This window comes from Anser brachyrhynchus (assembly GCF_964034855.1).
Source record: "Anser brachyrhynchus genome assembly, chromosome: 9".
NCBI lineage: Eukaryota > Metazoa > Chordata > Aves > Anseriformes > Anatidae > Anser > Anser brachyrhynchus.
The window spans coordinates 13,345,410-13,371,733 of NC_137703.1; the positions used below are offsets into that span (position 1 = coordinate 13,345,410).

Here is a 26,324-nt window from a genome sequence, read left to right on the forward strand (position 1 = left end):
AACTCCAGGGAGGATGGAGCTCTCCATACCTGACACCTGCCAGGGGCGGACCAGGACTTCCTGCACCACTTTTGCACGGCACCCTTTTGCACTCAGTGAACCTGCATCTTTGAAGATGCGGAGATGGCTTTAGTCTCTTTGTAACTGTTATCCTAATCAGCCAGCTCTGACTGGGAAGACAAAAGCACCCATGGAGCATCAGATCTGACTTGTTATCTCAAACAGCCATAGCATGTAATCCCTTTCACAAGCAGTAGGGCTTAGCCTGTGCTGGTTCTGAACGGAAGCTGCTGCGGACACCCATGGTTTGGGTGGATAGAAGCCATTTTTAGGGGAAAAAGACAAAAGCATCACAAGCCAGAGTTTTGATTGTGGCCAGATGATACCAATTTGTTCCTGTGACAATGCCAGCCCAGCCCAGGTGCTCAGGTGTCCCTTGGTATATGAGCAACCTCTGCTGCCAGCTTCCCTTTCCCCAGGGAAGGAGGGAGGCTGCTGGGGAGCCCACCCAAACCACCAGCTGGTGCTGCCCAGGTGAGTGGTGATGGGGTGACAGCAGTATGGTGCGGGGCTCTGCAACAGCAGGAGCTGGGACAGCCCCCATCTTTGTCTCAAGGAGAGACAGCAAATGTTTCTGACCTCTGAAGAAGTGCTTTGCTGCAGCATCAGCAAGATTGCCCTTTGAACTGTGCTAAACCAGATCTCCTGTACGTGTGCATTGGTTTTAGACCTTGTTACTTGCTTTGCCACCACTCCCTGTGTTCTGGGGGCTGGTAGAAGACACTCAGCTCCAGTCTTGTTTCCTATTTCAGCAGATTTCATTATCTCCTGAGTTGCAAGAAACTCTGAAACAACCCCACTGGGTCTCTAGGGAGATATTAAAGAGGGAGGGGGGGAAAGAAGCACCTCATCCCCAGCTATGCAGCCCCAAATCTTGAACACTTTGGGATAACACAAGTTTTTCATGGGTGTTGGAAGCCAATTGTTCACCATAACCTTGACTTTCAAGCTGAATCTACCTGTGCCTGGTCTGGACAACCAGTCCCCAGCTGCCCATATGATGTGATTTCATAGCTGTGCTGGAAGCCCTTGCTGCCAGCCTTGAGGTGCCACATGCTGGCTTCCAGCTCGCTGAGATGGGTGTTACCTGGCCTCCCCTCTTTTAGCGTGGTGAACTTCTCAGTTTGCCTTTTACCTCCAATGTGTTTGTTTCCTTGTCTAAACATTCATTCGCTGCGGCCTTTCCCCACATCCAGTATCCTCATTGTAGAGGAGACTAATTAAAGCTTCCAGACCCTTCTTGTGGGTCTGGAAGATGTCTAGTTCTGCTCCCAGCATCATTATACCACAGCCTCACTTCTTGCCCTCATTTGCCTGCATGGCCAAAAATCTCTATGTTAATTACTGATTGCCTTGCTTGCAAGCCCAGCACTGCCCACTGCTCCACCTCTCCACCTGGCCGTGGGCTGTGCAGCTCTGCAGGGCTCCCTCCCCACCAGCTGGCAGTGGCAGTGCTGATTTCTCTCATCCTACCAGCAAGCTGGTTTTCCTCATTATTCTGAGTTCTCTTTCCCCGGGCTATGCAGCCCAGAGCTGCTCAGACACTGTTGGTGTTGCAAACATCCCCTGCGCTCTGGAGCTGCCTGCGGTTCTGCTGTGTGCGGGCTTTCCTTGCACCTGCATTACTCTGATGTTCCCCTGCTCCTGTTACTTTGCCAAAAGCTTTCCTTGCCTCAGAAAGTGATTCCCTCTTATCCCAGGAGTACCGGGATGTTGGTGACCATGTCCAGGTCTGTGCTGGGGGCATGGGGCTCAGGGGTGGGTCAGGCAGGTGAGCTGAGCTTGTCTTCTCCCAGATGCTGTACCAGGGTCCAAACCAATGTCTCTGAACTTTAGAAAAACCTTTTTGCATATTAAACCTCTTGTTCCTTTATCAGCCTGGAGTTTATCCTGAACCCCAGATCTACGTTTCCACACTTTTACAGCTCTGTAAGCCTACAGTTGCATGATGCTCAGAAAAATTCATTGCAAAAGTCAGCACATAAATTATTCAGCTCAAAGACCTCAGCTCCTTCTCATTCAAAAAATGCGTGCTGAGAAGCAACAGTGTATGAACAGCAGAGTCCTGGGGGGTAGCGGGTTGCAGAGGGGCCTCTGAGGCAGGAGAGGGGTGATTCTTGCTGGAGGTGACTCTGTGGGGGAGGGAGAGGGAACAAAGCTCTCTACGTAGGCTAAAACTTTGTGCTTTTTGCATAGTTTTCAGCTCTGTTATTCATATAGTCACTGACTTCTGCTCCTTCATTTGGTGTCTTAGTAGTACAAAAACTGATTATGTTGAGTGCTGCTTTGCCTAAAGAATAATCCCAACTAATGATGGAACAGTGACAAAACCCTTTTTTGTTTGTTTTTTAAAGCATTATTTTATCATCTCCTTATGTCTGTTAGTCCAGAAATCTGTTATCACCTGGAGAATCCAGTGATGGTGCCCCCATGCCACATGGCTGCTTGTCCCTGTGCATGTTATTTCTGTGCTCTGGGTTCTCATTCTCTTCAATGTCTGCATGAGGTAGGAGAGGAGGGGTGGAAATGAATAATGAGGAAGGAAACTTGCTCCATTTGCATTCAGAATTTTGAACATATGAAACATTTAGACTATATGAAAACCCTTTTTGATGAAACTCAGAATGTATGAGCACTCATTCTCAGCACAGAAACAGTATTAATAGACAATTGCAAAATTTTCTTTCCACAGGAAAGTGCCTTGCAGCCTGAGGCAACATTTCCACAGTTTTCCAATGGCTCTGGTCACTTATAATGGGTTTTCTCTATTTTATGTAGCTGTGGTCTGGCACATTGTATGACAGGGAAAATTTTCAAGTTATGGTTTGCTGACGTGGGCTTACTTAATAAGTCCTGTGCAGACAGAATAATAACTGCCTGTCTTTTCTGCGTTGGAACAACTTCCTGCTCAAAACGGCAGACTTTGAATGTCCTTGGGTTCTCTAAATGCAGGATGATTCTGTACTCTCTGACATGTGAAAATATACATTGAGTCTTTTGACCCCTGGTCTCGGGACAAAGTGTCAAGTCCTATGAATTTTATTTTTAGCTGACTTCTGCAGTGGTCAGGTAATACAGACCTCTCATTCCTTCTGTGCCTCAATTCGTGCCTGGGCCACTTACAGGCTTCCCACACATCTTGAAAATAAACACTGCAGAAACTGATTCTTGTGTCAAAGGTATGAAAAGCAAAGCTGCTGTTTTCTTCTTGTGCTGGTCTGGGAGGAGTCAGTGTGCCTGGAAGGATGGCTTCGCACGCTGCAGCCAGGTGGTGTGCTCTCTGATCTGATGCTGCTGATATGCCTGTGCTTGTAAAGTCTGGGTCAGGGACCTCTGGTTCCTAATGCTGACTTTTTATTTTACAACTTGATTAGCAGAACGAACTATACTCGGGGCTGTAGCAGAAAATAGCTGAATGCAGCCTGCTTGTGGCCAAGCCCATGAAGAGCAGGCATGGTTTGTGTAAGTTCACGATACACTGACACTTTCCTTCACGTGGGTTGTAAGCACCAGCTTCCGAATGTCTTGTTCCAATAAGGCAAAAAACTAGGCGGTAAAGCAGAAATAAGAGGCCCTTGGAGATCCATGGAAGGGAAATTTAGAATTCCCCTTGCCATCAGTGGGGCTGATGTCTGCACCAAAAACTGTCTTGAATGGTTTTCTCGGGTGATGATCCTCACCAAGGGTCTCTGTCTTTGCCAGCAGGTTGGGATGTGCACTGGAGGTAGCATGCACATCAATTCGTAGTACAAAGAGAAAACTACGCACTGAAAACATAAAAATTCAAGAGAAAATATCCTCAAGCGTGTCCAGTTTCACCTGGTGTCAGAAAGGCTGTTTGTAAATCAACACCAGGTCTTCATGTCTAGAAGAAGAGCAAGTTAATTATTCCCTGCCTGACACAGAACTGGTTTTGTGTGATTTGCGGATTCTGATCCTTGTCTCCTTAATCTCCCTTTTTTCTTTCACCACCCACACAAAACTTCTTTCTACTTAATTCTAACTCCTGCCTGACGGTACGAGTTATTACCTCCATTCATGGTGCCAGGCTCCAAATACTCTGCTGGCAGCCTCCTGCCCCAGCCTGTGGGAGCAGCCCCGTGGTGCTGGGCACCCGTGGGGAGCAGCACATAGCCTGAACGCTGTCCCCTGTGGGATTTGCAACATCTGTACAGCCTGTGAGACCTGCAGCCCACAAGGTCTGTCCATCCATCGGCACAGCAGGATGCCTGGGGTGCTGCAGAGCTCTGCAGGCAGCACAGCACCATTTCCTTAGTCAAAGTCTGCAAAAATAAAGTTAATTGAATAGCAGCCCGAGAGAAAACCTTATTTTGTAGATTCTGTTCAAACCTAATCCTGGATCCTAATCCAACTTTCCAGTAAAGATTTATTTTTGTGAAACTTTGAAAACAGCACAGTTCGCTGCTCCTCTGCATCACTACCTGGCGGAGTGTGTTGGTATCTGCCCAAATGTGCACGGTATGGCAGCAAACAAATTTCAATATGAATAACACTCACAGTTTTGTATGTAAATTTTTGCTGACTTTATTTTTTTAACCCAAAATCCCATACTATAAGCCATGGCTTGGGCAGACCAGATAAACCAGAAAAGAAAGCCCATATTGTGGATTACATGAAGACATTTTCCATGAGAAAAGCCGTGCCAGAGGAATGCTTCTAAAAGCAGGTCCTTCTGCAGCCTTTCCGTGCTCAGGACAGCAGAGTCCAGCATGCTTTTTCCCCCAGCCACAGCAATTCAGAAAATGCACCTCATCTTCAAAGCAAAGGCTTAAGGAGATACAGGGTGGTCAGACCTAACTCAAGAGCATGATGCTGGTGGTCCTGTACCAGAGCTGTGCTGGAACAGCTGGTCCCCTGCCTGGCTTCCAGGGCAGAGAGCTGGCATTTCTGGGCCTGGACGCTGCTCACAGTTGCTCTTTAAGGAAGCTCCTCTGAGCTGAGGTGGAAAGATGAGCAACAAATTACATTGCTATAGAAATCCAGGTATATAATCCGTACTAGTACCGTTTGTCACACAGAGCCATGTTTGGATGTGGGAATCATGTTTTGGCATGAAAAAGACCAGGTTAGACTGGGCTGTGCAGTGAAGCCGTGTCCTGAAGGGCTGACCCAAATCTGTCTGGCAGGCTGCGCAAGTTGCAGCGTCCTATCTTGGTCTCCAGCTGGCTTCCAGAGAACACTTGGTGGTCTTCAGAAGCACTGCTCTTCAGAGGTGATGAACTCCTTCAGCTCCCTGTGCTTTAACAGCTGTGTGGTTTCTTGTTTTCCTTTTTCTTTGCCATGTCTGGGAAAGTGGGCCTCATGTTTCAAATATTACAGCGTGAAGAAGTGGGCTTTCAAAGGTGCTACTTTAACACTTTTTCCACTGTGAACTGGTGTGGTCCTGTTCTGTCTTTTAAAATATTCAGCTGGTAGGAAAGCTACTGCATGTGTTTCTGAGGTCCTCATTTTCAGTTTATTTCTAGTAGGAAGCTTTTAGCAAATCGGATCCCAGCTGTGTTTCTACCTCTTACCTTCTCATGCCTACTACAGACCAGAGCCGAGTCGCGCTGATTTTTGCTAAGCTGTTTCTTCAGACAAATAAATGAGAAGTGGGGCTAGGCCTTGAAGCTATTAAAAATAAGTTTTCATATGTAAATTCACCTAAACTACTTCCCTCCCTACAAAAATTTCTGGAGGAGAAATAGGTCAGTTGATGAAAAAAATCACCCATTTGAGTATTGCTGTGGTGCTGCAGAGATGGGCACTCAGGGCCCTGTGGGTGCACACCAAATGGCCTTAGTTTAGACAAATCCTCTTTCTGCCCTCTGTTGGACTGCACTTTTTAGGTTTAGTGCTGTATTTGTGAATTGCAAATGCACATCCATGAGTAACCACGCTTCTGTGTAAGGTTAACCAACCACGGTAAAAGGCTTTTTAGGTAGCAGCTTGACACAGAACACTACACTGCTAGCAGGCAGCAGCAGGTTTACGTGAGCTCTGCAGACTCATGGAGACAAGAAGATGGCTACAAAGGGGATAGATACAGCTTGGGGATGGGGAGTGGACTGTTTACATGACTGTATATAGATAAATAGTGATGGGGAGCAGCTGGCAAATATTCACAGCAAGCCATGAGGAAAGGACTGCGTGGACAAAGATGCTGACACGTTTGGTCTCTGAAGGAAGTGCAGAGATGTCTGCACGGTTCCCACGCCTGTTCCAGACGAAGGGTTGTTAATTTTCTGGCTATGCAATTAGCCTGGCTGTGAAAGCTCAGTGACAGATATTTTACTATGTCCCTTGGGAACCTGGTTCATTAGTTTATAATTTTAATTAAAACTGCACTTCTTAATTTCTTTGAACTGTACTGACTTCACTGGAGTTGTGCCATTATCTAGCAGAGCAGGAGGACACACCTGATGCTGGCTGTAACCACTGCTCTGCATGATCCCTAAGGACAACCAGAGGGCTCGGGTACTTTTAGCACTTACAGGCACTTGTTACTGGGAGCATTTCCCTGATATGTGGCTGATCCCATCTCCCGCACCCAGCCATGACTCCTTTGGGTCTCATTGCTGCTCCCAACCCTGATGAATAAGCCATTCGCCTCCTCAGTGCTGCAAGGCTCTGGAAACGTCTTCAGTGGTGGATCAGGAGTAGAGGTTAAAGGGGCAGAATGACAGGGTAGGTTTGTGCGATCCCCACAATGCGTTGCTGGTTGTGGAAATTAGAGTGAAAAACAAGCGTAGAGATGAAGAACCCCCCCACACACCGTAACTGGTGTTGCCTGGCTGGTATCCAACCACATCAGTCAAAAAATTGCTGGAGATTACCGGGGTGAGATGTATTATGCGCTCTGCAGAGGCTGAACAATGAAGTTAACCTACAAGTGAGGAAAGAGCCCGTGCCAAGAGATTTTATCTTCTGTGAATGAGCTGGATACTGAAGGGCTCCTGACTTTTATGAAAGGCAGGAAACTCAAGCTACTACTTTATGAGCCAAGAGCTTTGACCACCGTGAAGCATCTGTGTCATTAGCTCGACTAGATGCCCCTAGATGCGTCAGGACACCAGTGGTGGCTAACGCTGCCAGAAATGCTCCCGACTCCCTCAGCAGCCACCGCTCCCAGCGCACCCACTGCCCTGATGGGTGACGGGGTGTGGGCTGCTGATGCTCACCAGGCATCCCCCAGCCAGCCCCTGCTGCTCAGCCTCACCATGCTGCTGTCGGTGGCTGAAATAAGAGTTTTCTCTCTTGAATGTGTGTTTTGGTCTATTTTAGAGGGCAGTAAGGTCTCCTCTGTCTTAATTTTGTAACCTAAACTACCCAGACGTTTGCTACTTTGTGCCTCTTGGAGTTGATGCAGCTCTCCTGCAGGTAGGTGGCAAGGGCTGCCTTCGCTTCTTGCTCCAGCCCCATGCGGAAATATGAAACTCAGTGGCAGACCCTTAATGACCAGTGCTGTTAACTCCTTTTCAGGCTCACCCTTCCTCTATCACCACTGTTATTCATTGCCTCCCTCGTAGCTGGTAGCTGGTTCCTTCCTACTTTGTAACACGTCTTTTAGCTCAAGTGTCGTCAGTTTGCTAATCACCCTTTGATGTCACCTCAGCTGTTTCACTGAAATCCGAAGAGATGAGCTCTAAGGGGCTTCCTTTGACTTTCAAAGGAAGAAAGAACAAAGTCTGACAATGTTTCGCTTTGCAAAGTCCATATTTAATGTTGTTGTATTTTGCATTATCTCTTACTCTTTCAAAATTTGTTTTTAAGACCTATCTTTCTTCTGCAGTTAGACTACTGGACCTCGAGCTTACATCATCACTTCTCCCCTTCTTAAGTATAGATATTATTTTGCTTTTCCCTAGTCATATAGTAATGTCCCAGACCTGAGAAACATACTTAAATTCAGCTATTTCTGCAGATTCATGTGACAGTCCACTCCAATTGAGTATGTGAAACTGCTTTTCACTCATCTCTAAGCAGGAAAAAAAAATCCTACTAAAGTATTTATTTATCTTATCTATTTTGCCTTCTAATCATATTCACCATTATTGTTTTCCTATTAAAAAACAAGGCAAAGAGTTAACTCATCTTGGGCCATCCTGAGGTAACTATTTACCCTATTTTTTCTGTTAGAAAACCTTCCTTTTGCTCTTTCTCATATAGCTGACTGAACTTTTCTGTTTAATATCCACTGCCAGGTGTCGATTGGTCTGAGGACTGCCAAAGGTGACAACCAAATGTTTTTTGACCTGTCATGTATTGGTACCTTTGCTTTTATTCCTTTTTCCATTCCATTTGTAGTCTCTGCATGCTCCAGCTACTCTTCTGGTGAAATGGGGACCTGGGCTTGCAGTGCTGCCACACCTTATCCCTTCTGCATGAGATACAAGACTCAGAATTCAGAATCAGACCTACGTTTCTTTCAGGTTTAGTCTAAATTAAAGAAATATATGATCTATTTATTTTTTTCCTCAAGTTTCAGCACTACTGAAGCAACTGTCACCACATGTTGCTCTCGAGGGTTACGTGCATCTTCTGGCACTGCCACCTCCTGTCTCTGCACTTTGCATTCCCTTCCCGCTGCCTTCATGTCTGCCCTCATCTTTGTCTCTGCTTCCCAGGCAGATAAACCCCTGTGCTCCTGCTCGCTGCCCTTGGCTGGTGACTGCTTAACTCCTTCGCTCTCCTTCATCTGCCAGTGCTGCCCTTTCATTTAGTGCTCAGCAGTTCATGGTCCATCAGCTGAGAGTGAAGCTTAAGTAGGAAAAGGCTTATTCACGCGGATCAGGTGATGGGGCACTCCTGCAAAGCCTGGGCCAGGGAACAAAGCATTTTTGGCACTTGCCAAGTTGCCTCTAAGGATGCAGAAACCACTTCCTGTGCAACCCCTCCCCTTAACAGAGGGGATCCAAGCCTCCCCACACGGCTATGGGGTGCATGTGGGTGCATAGCACAACGCAACGTTTGTGGCTACCGTGTCCTTGGAGGAATGGGCAGACAGAACCATGGTTGGTTTCCGCTTCCTATCTATTTATTAGCCTTAGCTAAAAATTAATGGTATGCAACTGCCACCATAACTGCAGACTTGGGCTGCTGAAGTCTTCCCCTTGTTGCAGTTTGCAGATATTCGCATTCTAGTTAATTATATAATTGAGATGTTTCCAGTGATTTAAAAGACTTCTGACTAAGCTGTTGGCATAATGGGGAAAACTGAAAGCCAGAGTCAGGGGGAATCAAGAATGCAACAGAAGTCTTTGAACCAGCTTTTGATTTACATATGAATAACGCTGGTCTGCAGAGGGAATTGTGTCCAGCCATCCCCAACAGAGGCACTGGGCAGGAGCTGGTTCCTTGCTGGGAATGCTCCCCCAGTTCCTATTAGGCTTATTTTCACTCCTGTGCTTTCATGACCACGTATTTCTGCCTAGTTACGCAGGATCTCATCCAGATAAAAACATCCTTGATCCCAGGGACACTGAGCCACGGAGTCCAGTGTGACTGCGGTGCACAGGATAAGGCCGGCCAAGTAGTCCTGGAGGCCGGCGATCCATCACATGCTAATAGAGAACACGCAACAGGGAGGACATGAACGTGCCGTGGTGGTGGTGGTGGGACCCCGCTGCAGGGACACTTGCTCTGCTGTGTGGGCAGCGGGCTGCTCCTCCGTGCTGGGCTGCAGGCGCTGGCCTCGCGACCTGCGTCAGCTGCTTGCGTGGCCGCTGAGCAGGTCTGCCACTCCCAAGGGTGCCAGAGATGAAGGACTTTGTGGGTTTTTACTTTACTTAGAGGAGGCACTCAAGCACAGCGTATAGCCTCTAAACTGCTTAGGAGACTCTAAGCTTTACTTACTGCTCCTTCTGGGGTAACCAGCGTCATGTGCCTAGTCTGACTAATGCTTTTTAAAATGCAGTAGATTAAAGGTGAATGTGTTGTTTTGGATTTAGCAGTGAAGTGACAGCATTTCTCATCCCTGTTCGCACACAGCTAGTCAGGGAGGATAAGCACTTCCCCTTCCCAAAAGCTGCAAGTCATCCTTGAATGTAACGACTGCACTTCGCTGATCACATCCATGCCCTCTGCACGCACGTCTGCGCAGCACACCTGCGTGATCTTGCCCTAAAGTCGTGCTGTGTGGTGGTACGTTAGCAAGTCCAAGCTATGAACTTTCACTTACAGGTGTTTTTATTTCAAACACCCTGGGTATGATTTTTCTGAACGTGACCTAGGAAGGCATAGTGGGTTGCTTCTTTGTTCGCAGAATTACCTCACCACAAGACAGGGGGGACTAGTCATTTGTTTTGAGGGATGCACAAGAAAGAAAGGTTTCTCAAACAGTCTGCGTGCCTCCCCATGCCCAGGCTGGTGATTCCTAAAGGGGGCTCTGTAGCCATACACTTCAGCTGCTGGGTGCAGTAATGCTAGCATGAGTATAGCGGGTTTAATCTGCACATTGATTTCCAAGTGGTCTGAGCAAGCCTTGTTCAGACCTTGAGGCCACCCCAGATCCCTTCAGCGCTGTGGGATGCTCAGTGTTATGTCTGAGACTCTCAGCACTGAAGGAGACAGCCAGCCCTCTCAGGCTGCACTGGGACCCTGCGTACCTGCTTGTCTTCTCTTTCCCTTCTGATCTCTGTTGCCTGCCTTTTGGTACTTCAAAACTCATTTTTCCACTTGCCCCTTCCCCCAGCGTTTTGGTACTGACAGCTTTTAACTGAACTAGTTTTTGTTTTGGAGTGTCTTGCTTTAGTTGCAGGGAGGAATGGGGCAATATTAACAGGCTTTGTTTTTAGTTATGAGCACTCTGCTCTGTGCCTGCAGCGTGCTGCAGGATATCTCACCCTTGTCTTGCTGGAGCTGGTTTGGACTAACCCCACATTCACAGCAATTTATATTTAATCTGCTGTCCAGATCTAGTGCTTCTGAGCCACCTCAGTCCATGTGCCTACTTTTCCATCCTATTTTGGGCTCCTGGGTGTGCTTTGACGCTTCTTCTGTGTAGCTCAGCCTCCCAAGCTTCAGCTTACGTGAAATCCCCAAGACAGCCAGCTTATGTCACCATCATCCATCAGGGACAGCTGCACAGAAATCTTCAGCTCAGTAGATCTGCTCTTGCTCCCATTCCTCAGGGAAGAAGAAATAAAAGCTTAGTGAGAAGGCAGGCACACCGCAGAGCTGCGTGTGCAACATCATGACATTTGAAAGGAAGGAAAATAATGTAAAACACAGATTTGTTGCAATCCCCATTCTCAAATGTTATATAAAGTAATTGTTTGGTACTGCATTAGGACAAAAAAATAAGTACCTTGTACAGAAGTGGTTGTTATTCTCTTAAAAACACAAAACTACTTTATTGAGGAGATGGTGTCAAAGTGTCCTGTAGAGCTTGCCTGAGTGGGCCCAAGGTGCCGCATACAGACAACGTGTGCCACCTGCCTCTTTCTTCGGTGGAGGCTGGCCTCATCCCACACCCCTTCTGTCTCCTTGTGGCTGGGCTGAAGGAGGCTCTAGGTGAGAGACCATGAAGAATTTCCATGGGTGTCTCATAAAGGGCTGCTCTGCAGTGGTTTTGTTCTGCAGAAAGCCCAGCAACTTTTCTACCCAGCTAACCCCCACCTCGACCTTGCGGCCAGCTCAGGGCACTGTGCCCAGACCACAGTCACTTGTTCCTGCAGAGCCCCACGTGCAGCTCTGCTGATGGTCAGGGTGACTTGGGTCGGGCGGCCTTGCCTCGGCCTTGCCTTGGTCTTGACTCGGGTGGCCTTGCCTCAGGCAGCCTGTCCCGGCAGCACACAGGGCCAGGACTGTGGCACGAGCAGGGGGCAAGAAGCCCAGGGCTCAGCTGGCTCGAGGGCAGGCACCAGGGAGCGCAGAAGGAGGGCAGCAGAGCAAGGCACCATAGCAGAGGCCCAGTCATCACAAGAGCAGGCTGCCAGCTGCTGCTGCATCAGAGGTGACAGTGTGTGACACCACGTGCTGTATTAATCAGGTAGGTATAATCTGCTGCTCGATCACTTTTGGCCCTCACCAGATCTACATGCTATGTGTTTCCTAAACAGCCTCCTGCCATGCTGTTAAGTGATGTGAGAATTGTATGCTTGAGGAGCTGGATGCAGGGCTGCTCTGTGGAACGGCTGCTGTTCTGTGTTGCAAATTAATGAGATTGCACTGGGTTTGTAATCAGCAACAATTAACTCACCACAGAGGTTGCAAGAGAAATCTTCAGCCCACATCACAGGTGCTTCTGATCCCTTTCGCACAGCAGAGAGCCATAGCTGCCATGCCTTGCACAGACGCACTCACTGTGTTTTCTGTACAGAAGCAGGGCTGCTGGTGTCAGCAGGGCTCTATCCGAAATCATGAGCTGGGAGCCAGGAAGGGAAGAGCCCAGGGTTAACAGGGGCCTGCAGGAACCTCCCTGCCAGCCCTGTGCACAGCCGAGGGCCGTTCCTGGTACCAGGGGGTGCAGGTAAACCTGAATTCTGCAGATCCCACTGGGAGCCCGGGGAGGATCCCAGCTTGCTCCCCAGCCTGGCACTTCTCTCACTTTTCCTTGTGATGGGAGAAAGAGCGTTTAGAATACTCCCTGGGCCTGAGCCTCTATTCAGGACCTTTTTGTCCAAAAATTGCTACATCTGCATCAAGTTTTCTTCTTTAAAAGTTCTGATGCCCCTTCTCCCCCTCTGATCGTGCCCCTCCTGGGCTGTGCTGCTGCAGTGAACCCCTCACTAGCTCCGTGTTGAATCAAGGATGCTTTCCCCCCCCACGAGGAAGGAGCTCCAGGCCTGCTGTGATGGCATCGTGCCACCCTGCAGCAGGGCTCAGCACAGCCCCTGTGATGGAGGCAGGGACCCAGCTGGTCAGCCAGCTGCTTGTGCAGATAATTGTAATATCAGTGAGATGTAATTAGATCATGTTTATTTCATCATCGGTTATGCCAGGCTCTTATGGAGATATCTTTATTGCCTTAAATTTAAATTAATTAATTAAATCGCTGATTTAGTCAAGCATCACATACAGAAATGGAGAAAGATTAACATCTAAAACCTATGTAAGGATTACAGGGCTTGCCTGTTTAGTATGCTTCATTCCTCTCTAAAGACTTCATCTTGCTAGGTCAAGAATGAAACGTGAAGTGCATCAACCACAAGTGGGCTGGATGTAGGATCCACACCACAGTCTGTACTCACTTCACCCATCGCTGGGATCTGCTCTATTTTTGCACGTCCTGGATATAAGCTGGCTCAGCTGGTGGGTAACTGAGGATGGCTGTGATGTGCCTGAGAAGGGCAGCCAGGAGGCAGTGCTCTTTGGGGCATTGCCTGATTTCAGGGGCGCTTGCACACATGGAACTCAGGGTGGCTCCAACATCTCTCTGCGTCCATGCTTTCTGGATGGTTTTTGGTAGTAAACTTATATGGCTCATCACTGCTTTTGAAGATCTTTTGTAACCTTCTCTCCCTGTGCTGTCTTCCTGCCTGCTCCCAAATCGGTGTAGATGTTCTGACAGCTCAGGGACTGGTGTTTTATTTCTGTCATGCTGTTTTTTCTCTTGCATTGTTAGATCAAGACGGTTGTCTCTTCTCTTTCAGTGAGCCTGCTATAATGCAAGAGCAGCAGTGACAGAAGGGTATTACTTCACCTACAGATATTTATTGGCAAAATTCTCACGTCCCCCAAAAGCAGAGGAACTCTAACTGTGCTATCCTCAGCATTTAATTACAGTATTTTGTGACACACTTAGGCTGGGTTAAGCAGGTACCGCTCCTTTGGCATCTGTGAGGTAGGTGCCTTGTTTGGGATCCAAGCTTGGCTGTTCACTTCTAAACATTATTAGACTTCGGATGAAATTGCTTCCAGCTGCTTTCACAAAGCCCAAGTATTGCCAGGGTCCCACATGATGTCCCTTTTCTGCCAGACTGTGGCCTCCTATAGAGAGTTCTTCGAAAACCAGTTTCAACAAAAACAAATTATTTTGGAATATAATTGCTTCTCACCCCCTTAAATTTCATTGTGCTCCAAAGAGTTTCCTGTAAATAGATTCTACTCTTTAGAAGAGCCTTGTTATTCTGCAGTGCTGATGGAAGCCAGCCCTCACCAGGCTCCACTCCATTAGTAATTCTTGGATAGGCAGTGCTCAAATAGCTCGTTATGTGATAAAACGTCACATTTCTTCTCCCTACCACCACTTGTGCTGATATTCAGCTCCTGCAGGAAACCATATGGCTTCCAGAAGTCTACCCACATACCTATACGTGCCTACGCAGCCCATGAGTCACATTTACTGTTTGGATGCCCCCTGAGTCATGCTGAAAATCTGTGAAATTTCCATGTCTATTTTCCATGCACTCTCTTAAGAACTTTAGACAATTATGCATAACCATTTGCATATGTATGGCTTTTCCTATTCGGTTCTAAGCTGCATGGATGTAAATGTGCTGGTGGTACTTATTTTGGTGAAAATTTTATCTAGATATTTGCAGAGTGTCGAGGGTAGCTGCTGTGTGGCCTTTGGTGGGGTGTGGGCATCCTTTGAGCACACCTGAATCTCTGTAGCATATCCTGGGGACTGACTAAACCCCAGGCCAGCAGGGCTCAAGGAAAAGGGGCACACATCCATCTTCATGTAATCAACTCCTTGGCTGCATGGACTCCAGTCTCAGCTGGGCATCAGGCAGGGCTGTCTGTCCTCCACCAGTCTCACTATATCGTAATTCTGCTTTCTCAGCACAGTGTAGGCAATGTGTGAACTCTGACTGTTGCTTTTTGCAGAGAAAAAGAGGGAAAAGTGTGTTCTATCTTCCTCTGTAAAGGGCCAGCACAGAAGATGCATTACATCCCAAATTAAGAACAGCAGCCGCAAGTTATGCTGTAGCAGCTATAAGTGATGTAATGAGCCTTAGCAGAAACAGGTATTTTTGCAGCTGTACCCCAAATGCTAGCATTGTTAGGTGTCAAGCAGAAAAATCTCACAACCTACCTAAGGACAAGGAATGTGTAGATACACTGTTCTGCTTCGGAGCATGCCAGTTACCTGTTTGCCGTAAAAGCTCCATTGTCCCCCTGTAAGCATTCCCCAATCTAACAATAATCTTGTGGCCTAATGCAGTCAGAAAAAGCTGCAGAGGCTCTTTCTTCTTATCCCACATGTGAGAGCTTTAAATAAGTTGAAGAACCAACATGAGACTGTAGGGAATGTTGTGCCATAACTTAACATAGTAAAATTGCCAGAAATATCCATTAGAGCAAACAATCTAGCCGCCTCCCCCACTGTGAGAGAATATGTCACTTTACTCATCTGCCCCAAAACATTGCTCTGTGGCATCGGGGGCTTTCCTAGTGTCACTACAAGTGTGCTCGTCCTGGGAAGAAACCCATGGGCACACAAAAACATTGCTAATTTAGACCCTCTCAAACCCCCCACTCAGATTTGCACTGTTTCAAAATATTTGTTCTGTGGAACATATAAAACCCCACGAATATTTTAAAAGACTGTGCTAGTAAAGCTGAATAATCTGCTATATAGTATTCAATCAAACAATATTGATAACTGTTAGTGACTGAATGGGTTTAGGGTCTGATGGTTATTCTGACATGCGGAGTAAGTTTATTTCAGCCCATTTCCTAAAGGTGTAATTGGTGTAGGCAGTTCTGGTATTTCTTATCAGCAGTCTTTCCTGAGATAACACAGAGGAAATGTTTGCACCCCTCCAAGGCAATGTTCAGGTGCTTTGTTTGTAAGACGGCCTGAAGAAAGCTTTCCTTTGTTTGCCTGCACAGCATCTGTCCTGGGAGTTCACTGAGTTCAGGACTGGCAATACAGAACCCTTCAAAAACGTTAAAGGCATTTTTATTGACAATAAAAATAATTTTGGGTGTTATTTCAGTGAGCTGCAAGGTATACTACATACGAGTAGGAGAGCAGAGAGCAGCATTAACAGATCACGCGTGCATGGCATCACAGAAGAGCTTCAAGAGAAAGCTCCCCTGGAAGCTGCTTTGCTGCAGAGGGTGCAGGGGTGTTGGTGTGCTGAGCCCTGCTGGAGCACTGCCAGGGGAACCATCCTGTCTGCAAGTGGGACTTTGCTATGTAACTAACACACGGCTTCTTGAAGTAGTAAAATGGTACCTAATAGGAACTTAGTACGAGCTGGGTATCTCAGATCCCTGCTGGCTTGTGCTGCTTCAGCGACAAACTGGCAGTGACCCTTACTTTGCAGTTCCCACATTCCACCTCCTCTTTCCTTCTAGCTGAGCAGTTTTCCTCAAATGGCCCGTGGATCTCTGTAGGCTAGCCTACTTTTAAGGATGTTGGAAAAGTGAACCAAGAAATTAAGCCTATCATTTAATGGATCTAAAAATCTACTCCCCAGGTCTGCATGGACTTTGAAAAGCTTCCTGGGGTCTGTGCAGTGAAAACCTATGTTCTGCTTTCAATACATAGCATTGCTGCGAGTGTTGAGGTCCAAGGATGGTGCTTTCATTCTGACTGTGGTCCTCGTGGAGTGATTCTCTGGGCTTCAACAGTGGCACTGTTGTGAGGGGTTGGGCTTGGGCTGCCAGGGGCTGGCACTCTGCTTTCCATTGTGGGCACCAGCAGTAAAATGGAGTTGGTTCATGAGCAGGCTGTTAAAATCTGCAGGGTATTTGGAGGAGTATTACATATTTTCCACATTTTCAAGTCCTCTCCATCCATCCAGAGCGTGTGCAGAAATAACTCGCTGCAAAAATATAAAAAGCAGTAAGCGTTTGTATTGTGGGGAAATGCTAATTTAAACTCATTGGGTCTAGTCCAGATAGCTTACTTACCAACACTTAACACATGGGTAGAGAAATTTCTGCGGGATCGTGAATCAATAAAGGCTGAAAGTTAGAAGGCTCTCCTTTGACCCCCTCACTGGCATGACTGTGTCCAGCAGGGCACCGCATTCTGGTGTGGAGAGCACGGTGCTGCTTGTGCTGGGGCCGCATGGAGCAGGATAGCAGCAGAGCTGGGCGCTTCCTACGTGCAGAAGCTGCAGAAATGAAGTGCACATAAGGAATCAAGCAAGTGAGATCCAAGGGGGCTGCTTTGTTCTCATGCAACTTCCCTTTGATGCTTGCAGTTCCGCGGGCCTACATGAGAAACAGACACACTGGGTATCTGGCACCTAATTGCAGCCATATAGAAATTAGCATATCTCATTTGCTAATTCTTTGAAGGTATGAGCTGTTTCTGACATAAATAGGAGCATGAGGCTCACCGTACAGGTACTAACTACAAAATCATCATTTTAGTTGCATTAAGCCAGAATGGAAAAAAATGAAATCTGCACTGGCCAAACGATGCATCAAATTCACTGCAACTACACCAAAGGTGTACTCTGAGTGAATAGCTTTAACAAACAGTAATTAACACAGCAAGCATGTTTCATCATATAATATTGTTAAAGAGATTAGAAACAAAGTTAGTTAATCTCATCTGAATTGTAATGTATGCCATAAGTAATGATAAAGTTTTCTTTCTTTGGACTAATTGTTTTGATTTAAATGGCAGTGCCTTGGGAGTCTAAATTTACTGTTAGCAATGAAACTGGATGCTTACTCCAGCATGTGATAGAATTATAATCAAATGAGATTTTAATTAATAATTGAGTAAGTCCTTAGTGAGTTTATGAAATATGAGGCATGCTCTACATTTGCATTATGCCCCGAGATCTGTGAGAATACTGAGCTATTTCTGATTAGGAAAGTAAATAGAAGTTCTTTCATCCAGACCAGTGGTGGACTGAGCTCTTCTCTCAAGCCACTGTGTCTACCCCTGGTGCACAGAACTGGCAGTTCACAGCAATCCTTGATCAAAACCAGAAATTCAGTGCAGCTTTGAGAGAAATGCCATTCTCCCTCACAAGCTGAATTTTGTCCCTTCCTTGATATGATAAAGTATAACGCAGTCAACAACAAAATCCTGGCAGAGTTAGGATTTTGTTCATCTCACAGTAGGAGGGCGTACTGAGTGTTTTACTCTGCCAAAGGTGTCCTCAGAGATCAGAACAGTCCTCAGCGCTCCTGGCTTCCAGCAGCTGGTTATCTGAGACTTACCTGAGTACCTTACAACTGTGTCTGGGCCACCTGCCAGAGGACCCCAGAAACGCCAAGAATGAAAGCACAAGAATAATTATGTGTGTGAGAGAATTTACTACAATAACAAAAACCCCAAATCTACACCGTTGTAGCCTGCTTCCTCTTAGTATATAGAGTTCAATGCACACGCAGCCTGGATCTGGCTGTGAAACTTGCTTTTCTATTTAAACACGTGGTGCAGCCTTTGGTCTATTGGAGGTGAAAGGCACCGAGACTCTGGGAAAGGGAATTGAAAGGACACTGTTCACTTAGGAACAAATATTCTACCACATTCAGCCTACTGTGCTGTGTGGCTCCTTCAAGTCCCGCCTCAAAACCGTCTCAGTGACTTGTCTGTGCTCTTCTAGTTAGAAAGCAGCTCCAGACCTCACTGCCCTTGTCCCAGGAAGCCTTCTGCTCTCTGGGGAAACCTAGGTCTTTCTCTTCAGTAGCCCTGTTGATCTGAGAGTGTCCTCCAAGGCACTCCACTGTGTTCATCATCCCAGGAGCTCTCCTCTGCCTCCTCCTAGTGTGAATTCACCTTTGTTGAACGCAGATGGTTGCTGCTGTATATTGTTCCAGGTGAGGTCTCACTGGAGTTTTGTACGGGGTGATTAGAATAACTCTACCTGCTGAAAACCTCTCCCCTGAAACTTGCATCAATCATCTCCCCCCTTTTTGGCCACATCTCACTAAGGGCTCTCAAGTCATTTTGTGTTGAATATCCACATTTCTTGCCTCTCTCTTTGGTCTGGTGTGACTTTGATCTCTACACCGTTTAACTTCACAGCATTTCTTTGCTGTAACTCTTCACATCATCCTATGCTTCTTCTACACGTATGTCTCTTCACAGTTCAAAATATTTACTCATGAAAGAAAAGGCAAACTACTTTACCTTTAGGTCCTAGTCCACATAGTCTCCACATCCGAAATAAAGGAACTTTGCTGCTTTCTGCATTAAGCAAATACATGTATCAAACCCATATGCCAGAAAATGACCTGCACATCACCGAGTCAATGTTTTCTTCTGTCATATTTTTAATTATCAGGGAAATGGGACAAGAACTGCAAGCGTACACCTGTCTTCCAATTTTTCTTGCCCTTATGAGTCAGTCTTGGTATCGGACAAACTAGTTACACAATGTGTTGCAATAGTGTGGATCTGGGAAGGAATGTGGCATGGCCTCTGATACCATTTTTTTTACCTTACAAAAAGAGCAGTCATGGTTAGTGGAAGTTTTTTTTTTTTTTTCTGTCATAGAAATCTGAAAATAAGAAAAAAAAAGTTTCAAAAAATGCTGTATTTTGCGGACAAAAGGCCGACAAAAGGAATAGAAGCACTGGAATATGAGTAGTAAATAGTGTTACAGTACTTGTTATCTCTGCGTATGCATGCTTGATTTTGGCAGCCAGCTTCCCTGTAGCTTTTTGGAGCACATAGTTAGATCCTTGGCCCCATCTGGAGAAGTTAGTTTTCCATGAAAGCTGTTGGCAACAGCTTAGGTCAACGTGTTCAGAAGTAGTTCTGGGAGCCTGATTATAAGGCCCTTGGGAACTTTGCATCAGAAAAATTCCTATTGACCTCAGCTTGCAACAGTATTTGATCATGGAATTGGGGCAAGAAAAGTGATATGCATGCTGTAAAGCTTAAATGAGCTACCTGTCACAGAGGCTTTTCTGGAAGGACGAACTGGAATCTGCATGTGAATCAGTAACAGGTTCCTATGAATTCTGACAATTTCTTCAATATTTGCTAAGAGCAGAAACAATACCACTAGGATTCAAAGGGGGAACGAAAAAGTACACCGGGGCTCTAAGCAAAGTCCTGTCCTGAAAACAAAGCAGCTTTACAAGGACTTTCTGTACCTAAACACATATCAAAATAGAAAAGCTGCGTGGGCACTGCAGGAGGCACTGTTAACATGTGCTCAGCACCACTGAGCTTCACCTGGCATGAAGGGCAGGATGTATTAACTCTGGACAGTTTCTCCTGCCCCTGTAGAGCAGGTCCTCTTCATCAGCAGATCCCCTCAGCTGGACACAGTTTTACAGGTTTCCTCTCTGCATATCCAGACTTGCTCCAGCTCTGCAGTTGTTCACCTGGACACTGCAGGACTCACCCCTCAGCTTCAGTCACTGGCAGCCTCTCCCCCTACAGCATAAATTATTCATAAAACTCCAAACAAGACAAAACTTTTCTTGAACTCTCATGTTACATTCCTTTTAGCACTGTTCTTTTCCTTCACATAACTCCGGTACATACTCACCTTTATCCTCCCAAAGCCTCTACACAAACAAGTAGGAAGAGAGCCCATGAAAGGAAAGGTGTGCCTGATAATTCAATTACCTGCTCACCACCAGAGGTAGCCCTGAGGGCCAGCTGAGCGTGCTGGCTCCGGTAACTCTTTGTAGAAAACTTCTACAGCTTTGAGCAGCAGGGATTGAAGAGGGGCAGGAGATGGGAAGCTTGTGGTTTGGGTGTCATAAGCACAGCCTGTAACTAGCAGCAGGCAGAATACTACAGGAGTTACTGTTTGTGAAGGTCAGACTTACAGACACAGCACACAAATACCTACTTCTCCAATTACCTGGTGAGCTCAAAAAGTGGGTGTTAGCATAGGATGAGGGAATTTTTCATTTTAAGTAAATTGGGTGTCAGGCCAGGACAGAGAGAGGTTACTACAAGAGCTCCACGCCCTTGATGTGCTCCTGCAGTGTTGGCAAATACTCAGTGTTTGGTGAGAATGAGATTATTTTAATGCCTTGCAAGAACACTTTATTTGAAAAGTGATTCTTAGCTGTTAAAAGAAGGTACCTTCTGACAAGTATGACTGATTCTAGTAAAATAAATAAATAAATAATTATTAGCAAACTTCCCTTGCAGTTTTTTTGACTCACCTAATCGTATGTGTCCCTGTAATCCCAAAATATAGCGTATTTGTTCCTTCAGGTGCGTGTGACAGACAACACGGTGGCAGCAGAGGTATGTAGATCTTATGCTTGTGTAAGAGGCATAAGGCTGCGCACAATCCTGTGCTGTCTGCTACAAATACTACATTGTTTGTGTTGAGGAAACAAAGGTGTCTTGATGTGATATGCTGTGATGTCATTTTGCTGTGCGCTACTGAATCGTGTGGTTTAAGGCATGCTGCTTTCTGTTCGCTGCGGGTGGTTGGGCTTGCACAGATGTGCGCCCCGATGCTAGCTCAGTGCAAGGAGTCCTCCAGAGACCAGAAATTAGCACAGGGTGAACAGAGCCATGGCTAATGACTCTGCTTCAAGGTGAGCTGTGCACTGTGCTGCAGAAATAAAGAAAAAGCACTGAAGTAAAAGTAATTTCTCTACTTTCTGGGAGAAGCTTGTACTTAACCACAGTCTGTGTCTGAATCCTACACTGAGGTCTAACAGCACTTTCTCGTGTTTTATCTTAATTTGCTATCCATGCTCTTTGGGGTGGAGGGTTATTAAATGTTTATATGATATAAAAGTTAAATGTACTTTGACTAGATTTTGCTTTAATTGGCTAACACCCAATCATAGAAGAATTCCAGAATTAAATTTCTAAACACACCCAGTACATTTGATCAGGCAAAACCCAAAGTAACAGCTGCACTCTGCACAGGAAAACACTTCAGAAGAATATCAAATCTGTTCTCAGAGGGTTTACTTCTTAGGTCAGTTTTTCACACAAACTCATTCCATACAATACACCAACCTCTCTGCTTCATTTGACTCACAAAGTTAAAATAGGCAGGTTATATAATGATGTTTATCTTTACATCAGGAAGTCAACTAAGAAGCTGTTAAGCTGACATTATATAACAGAGTCCTGATTACGGAAAGTGTGGAGGTAGATGATCTAGGTTGATGTATGTCAGATAGACAGTAATTGTTAAAGGTTATAATTAATATTGTTTCATATGCTTTTGTTTTTCATATTTTGCAGTCTTCCAGGAGACACTTAAGCATTAGCATCTGCGACCCGAACTTTACTTGTTTATAGAAATTTCAGTTACACTATTTTGTACGTTAGGTAAACATAAACACATAAAAAACAATCTAAAAAATGAAATAAAGTCACACATCACTCCCCATTCCTTGTAATTCTCTAGTTCTTGAGGTCGGTGGAATATCATTCTTTTGTAGGATTGTGAACTGCCCCTAACTGAACAGACATACCTTATTACAAGAGCAAAAGAAGGATGAGATGACTTTATAAACATAGCATCAATATCTAATTCAACAGGAGCTCAAATAACTTTGGAGAACACAAACCGTACAACAGCAGAAAAGTATAGATTAGAAAACACACACAAAGCAACCCACAAAACAAAGCAATGGTTCTCTCATCCTCCTTGTAAACAGGAACGTTTTCATCTACTGGTCATACTCAGCTGAACTGTCTAACTGTAAGAACATCGCATCACTGCATCCTTGCATTCAGATCCAGGTCATTAAACTGAGAGAAATTTCATTTAGGAGGACAAACACTGGACATAGAGCTAACAAATTAAAAACACAAGACTCGTATTACTGGGAAACTCTCCTCAACTGTTCTCTGTATTCTATAATCTTTGTTTTCTGTGACTAAAATCAAAGAATCAGAGAGGCGTATGATCATCCTACAAGAATCTATCAAGAATTCTATTGAATAGGCTTAATTAAATAAACTAAAATTGTGATTTTTAATCAAACCTTGATTTTAACAATTGTAATAATTACAAGTCACCTAAGGGCACAGAAAGCAGAGTGTATTGACTCCTGTAATTCTCTGTATATCCTTCTGTGAATGATAGGCAGCAACTTATTTTACTCATGCTAGCAAAGACAATATGAAGGAATGAGCTGGTATTTTGACTGATAATTTAGGATATATGACAAGCACATGACTCATTGGGTTATGTGACACAGTAACTGCACGTTATAACGAGAAGCGTAGCTTTAATCTTTAGTAGCCTCATGAAAACTGGCTAAAGCTAGAAAGCTTTGCAGAAAGATATATGCTACCATGCCATGCTTTCCTTTAGTAGAACTCTTCCATAAGAAGTTGTCTGCATTTGTTTTAAACCACAAAATTAAAGATGAAGAAAAAACACTCTCCCAAAAAGACAGCTCCTGGAAGGTGAGGCTGTGGCACCCGATCCAATCTTATCAGGCATCAGAGAACTCAGATGAGTTGAGGCATAATAAATAAGGTAACTTCACTCAGGCTTTATTCCTTAACAGCCCAAGGAAATTAGGCTTCATTAGTTTCATTGCTTCCCCAGTTAGCTGTGAAACGTTTCATTGAGTCTGCAGGGGAAGAGAAGTGAAAGCTTTTCTGCAGCTGTCGGAGATCCTTTTAGGAGTACCAATTCCACAGTTCTGTATGAAAAAGTGAAATCAACTGCACTGTATGCTGTGTGGTGGCTGCTTTTAGACTTTGGGCATTAAGCAGATAACAAGCATAAGACTGAAAGGATCAATTTAATTTGTTCTTGTGTTTTCTGTTATTAGTAACGCTGATGTCAAAATCTCTTGAGTTACACTTATTCCTCCTCAACAGGCAGCAATTCTTTTTGCTGAAGTAATGTTGATTCTAGCAATATGCCACCTTATGCACCACTGTCCAACTTGAAATGAGTAAATGTACCATTATTTATTGAGTTAGGCTACCCCACCTTCTGCTGTAATGGAGTTCGTCTGGGCTCAATTACTGTTGTATTCTCTACGCCTTACTGATAATTGTAAACTCTTGCAATGTAGTGATGTCCGCTGTCCTTTTTGTCTTGTTTTTCAAAGGATTGTTGCTGCATTGATTGGTGTTTTAGGTGTGGATCTAGTGAATATTTCCTGTAGTCTCCTGCTCTGAGCTTGTCATTACCTCTCCAGTTACCATGTGTGATGCCAGCTGCAACACATTTCCCTGCTATTTCGAGTGGTCCCTGTGGCTGCTGACTTGTTCCAGTGGCACTCAGGAGGGTCCCGAGACAGCTGGAGTGCAGTCACAGCCCTCCATGCCATGTAGCTGTGTCCAAAGCAAGACTGCTGTGAGGCATAAGGTGTCCGATAGCATTCCTGTTCGCTGCGGTGGGGTGCCAGCCGTACAGGTGATGTTTCTAGATCATGAAGAGCCATTTTCAAACTGGCAGCTGGCCTGCCTGACAAGGTGGGAACTGGTGTAGAATCAGGTACAACCCCCTGGCAAGGGTCACCACAGTGGTCATTTTCAGAGCAGATACCTGCAAACATGCTCTGCCATAGTTTCAGAAAATTGCGTACTGCTTTATGTCAAAAGCTGCCTGCTCTCACATCATGTCTGCCCCCAGAGCACAACCTCTGCAAGCAGGCAGAGCAAGGTGTGTGTTGCAAAGCTGCCTGCCCTCGCCAGGGGTACGGTCCCACACGCAGGGTCCCATGCAGGCTGCTGTCAGCAGGGGCAAAAGAAGGGGTTTAATGGTGGGAGAGGGCCCCGTCTGTCAGATCCTGGGCCGTTTCTGCGGCCAAGAAGGCTACAATGGAGACAGGCATAATTGTTCTGGAGTTCCTATGCCAAGGGTCATTCTGGACCACAGCCAGGACGTGCTGAGCTCAGCATAATGCTGACTTGTGTGCTGACCAAGTCAGTCACAATTTAAGTACAAGCCTTTCTGTATGCTGCCTATAATGGTTTGATTTAAATTGATGTTCCTTAAGCAGTAGCATAAATGATGCTTTGGTTCATACCCTGTTACCCCCTGCTCCATGGGAACTACACCATTTCCTTAAAACTGGACTCAAATAAGGAGGCATGCAATATAGGATAGTTTTACAACAGATGCTTACTGCAGTGTACTAGGAAAAATGCCATTTTCCATTCATGGGATAACTTCTATATGTGCCGGAATTTCCAAACCACTTTATATACTTAAGTTTAATACTATGAATTCTGGTTCAACCACTTTCAATCAACAAATATCCTCCTAAAACTGAAACAGAAGTGCTGGGAACAAGCACCACTCTCTGAGGTGCAGTAAGGCTCACCTAATTGCTTCCTGACTTGCTGATCCGTCATCCTGACCTCTCTTTGATGTTTTCTTTCCTTTTTTTTTTTTTTTTTTCCTGGAGCATTATTAACAAGTGAGAAATGCTGTCTCAGGGTGTTATATGTGGGATTATTTCTCTAACCCCAGCACAATGACCGTATGTAATAGGATTATCTCTTATTTAAAACTTACAAACTTTGGAAACACCAAGTCCTGTTTAGGCAAAAGTAGTTTCTTTATGGTGGTTCCTTTAATTGCAATTTTTTTTTTTTTACTTTGTAATAACACATTTTTGTCCGTCAGCAAACCAACCTCACTGCTGCAGATGCCTCCTTTCCGCTAGCTAAATTTAGGCTGTTCTTCCTCTCCTCCCGCATATACACTCTTCTGACATCAAGAGGAATATGGCCCCTTTTAGAGTGCATTTATTGCTGTTGTAAACAGTGAAAACAGATGAGGCCAGACGATGGAGGCTTCTGCCAATGTCCCTTCTTAGGCATGTTTTCACTTACAGATACATGAACTGGGGCCAGTTAGTGCCAAACCTCTGAACGTACGACTTGTGTGGAGGAAAAAGGGAAATGTGTGTCAGCAAACACCAAACGCACATTTTACTTTCTTCAAGGAGGTATGTGGACGATTTCACGGTACATAGCTGTGGCAGGAGGAGAAACCCCTGGTAAAAGTCTAAGCACAAAACACGGGAGCGTTGGAGGCAGAGGAGAGGCCTTTTCCAGATCCGGGTTAGACTTGTCGTGGTGTAAATTTTCTTTAAAACTAGGACCACAGCCAAACCCAGTCCTGAGTTTTAGACCTGAGAGGTGCCCGAGTTGCCCGGGAGATTCTTTTCAGACCCTCGCGTTAAGCACGCTGTATGATCTCAGCCGTGTCCACCCGCCGAGGCACGGCCGAAGATGCGGTCCCGGACGCACCCGTCCCACCCGCGGGCTCTGCTTTGAACTCCGAGTCCCTTTGTCTCACGCGGAGTTTGAGCCGTCTCGGACCCGCGGCTCCTCCCGCTCCTCCGCCCGCCTGAGGGACGAGCCTCCCCCCGTTTGGGCCACCCACCCCGAACCCCCCCCAGCCTCCGTCCCCCCTTAGGGTCACCCCCAAGCCCTCCCAGCCGCCCGCTGCCCGGCGCTGAGGGACGGGACG

The 26,324-nt window shown here is 45.7% G+C and overlaps 2 long non-coding RNA genes across 5 annotated transcripts in view; one reads left to right on the plus strand and one right to left on the minus strand.

Annotated features, from left to right (window-relative positions):
• The window catches only part of LOC308199974, a 26,129-nt gene extending 5,092 nt beyond the window's left edge, over positions 1–21,037 (plus strand). Inside the window, exon 3 of the long non-coding RNA XR_013955133.1 lies at positions 1–21,037. This is a non-coding gene — a long non-coding RNA (uncharacterized lncRNA).
• On the minus strand, positions 11,056–26,243 carry LOC308199972. Of its 4 annotated transcripts, none has more exons than XR_013955128.1 (4): positions 21,064–26,243; positions 16,873–20,317; positions 11,369–16,784; positions 11,056–11,187 (listed from the first exon to the last, which is right to left on the minus strand). It is a non-coding gene; the product is annotated as an uncharacterized lncRNA (long non-coding RNA). The 4 variants fall into 4 exon arrangements; XR_013955129.1 differs by having other exon boundaries at positions 11,369–11,570; positions 12,092–16,784; positions 16,873–26,243; XR_013955130.1 differs by having other exon boundaries at positions 11,369–11,570; positions 11,680–16,784; positions 16,873–26,243.
• Between the last annotated feature and the right edge of the window lie 81 nt (positions 26,244–26,324).